The following is a 1,686-nucleotide window of genomic DNA, read 5'->3' as shown; positions in this document are numbered from 1 at the left end:
TAGAATACCTAATCTAATGAACTCATTAGGACATAGGTTCCAATGCTAGAATACCCCAACGTGGACAAACCATTTAGGTATCACCATAAAAGCTTTACAACTTAAATCATACGAAAAAGTCATGAGTCATCGTTTTGAGAGAGAGAGAGAGAGAGAGAGATAAATGATAGGCTTAACATGCTAAACTTATGCTAAGTGCTAACAAGATAGCAATCTCATGGATTGGAATTAGCAATCTATTTCTCTAATGATTCATGGAGTCAAGTTCTCATGGGTTGGTAGTGACGTGTGAATAACGTATTTTACAGAATGAACACATAGCACAATCACGAGTATGCTCTCAACGAAGCTATTTGGAATACCATTATTAGAATCCAATCTGTGATGGATTCCCATCGAGCTTCCATAAAGCTTCAGGATGATGTGATGCGTATCTTATTTCAGGGCTTAGGCTCTGTTTGTGAAGGTAAGGAGAAATGTCTTGCTAAGCTATTGACAGACAAGAGCACTGATTGGAATGGAAGTCTTAATGATTTCAATACACCTAGTAACTTCTCCGAAATACTAAAGCTCTATAAAGACAAAGGTATGGTCATTCCTCAGGAATGGAAACTATGTCTTGGCAGCGAAAGTCATCCCCATGAACCACAAGTCTTTCCACCGAGCCAGGAAGATGCTGATCGAGACACCTCTATGTGTGTTTGCATCGATGGAATCCGATCAAGACGTTGTCAACGGGATTGCCTTATATGTTGTGAAAGATGTTCAAAGTGCAGTAGAAGCAGAAAAGAGATGATGCCATTCTTATACACATCGTTGATAGATCAATTGAGGTGTCTCTGTCAAAGTGAAGAATATTGTCATGATTTCTTAAGCATGTGGAGAGCTCGAGAATGGTGGTTGGTTAAGGAGCCTTCTCAGTCTCCTGACTTCATTCAAGAAGTTTGAGATGGAGAGAAGATGCGGATTTACCAAGACTTTTGGAATCCTGATGCCCTTTGGGAGGCTCCAGTTGTGTGTCAAAATGACAAGTGCAAGATGACATATCATGCATTTCCTAAGTGTTTGTCAAGTAAAGAGCTTCTCAGTAGCTGGAATGAGGACACACAAGCCTCGAGTTCACATGTACTAGGTGTAAAAAGAATATTCGGGGAGAGAGAGAGCTTATCAAAGGAGACCCAAGAAATTTTTCTCTTCTTTTGCACTGGGATGGATTTCAGGCAGCATCAACAACTATGAAGGATAGTGCAGTAGTTGAGGTTACTGTCTTGAATGGAGGAAAACGATCTACTCTTGGTTCTATTCCAATACTGTCTCTTCCCCTATCAAGCAAAGAGTTGGAGAAGAAGCATGGAGACATTCTGTCTTCTTTCCGACAACCATTGCTTCTGGATCTAGAAAGCTTATTTTTAGATGGTTTCGAAGCTTAATATGCCTACAACAAAAGCCGTATTCATCAAGGGCTTCGAGATGAAACAACGAAGCTGCGAGGAATCCTAATGATGTGCATTGGGGACCATCCAGCTCAATGTAAGATGGGACAATTCAAAGATGGTGGAAAGAGCTTTTGTCGATGTTGTAAAGCACATGCATCACTTCGGCTAGATGCAAATGGGTGAAGATATGTGTATGATAATAACAGATTTCAAGCTAGACATCCTCCTCAAGGTTGACATGTAGAAGACA

At 40.5% G+C, this 1,686-nt stretch overlaps 1 pseudogene; it reads left to right on the top strand.

The window, feature by feature from the left end:
* Window positions 1-317: 317 nt before the first annotated feature.
* LOC147422891 (uncharacterized) lies at window positions 318-1,430 on the top strand (annotated as a pseudogene).
* The last annotated feature ends 256 nt before the right edge of the window (window positions 1,431-1,686 follow it).

This window comes from Adiantum capillus-veneris, chromosome 26 (assembly GCF_014529385.1).
Source record: "Adiantum capillus-veneris isolate H3 chromosome 26, ASM1452938v2, whole genome shotgun sequence".
Taxonomy (NCBI): domain Eukaryota; kingdom Viridiplantae; phylum Streptophyta; class Polypodiopsida; order Polypodiales; family Pteridaceae; genus Adiantum; species Adiantum capillus-veneris.
This window is presented reverse-complemented; position numbering and strand designations above follow the sequence as displayed.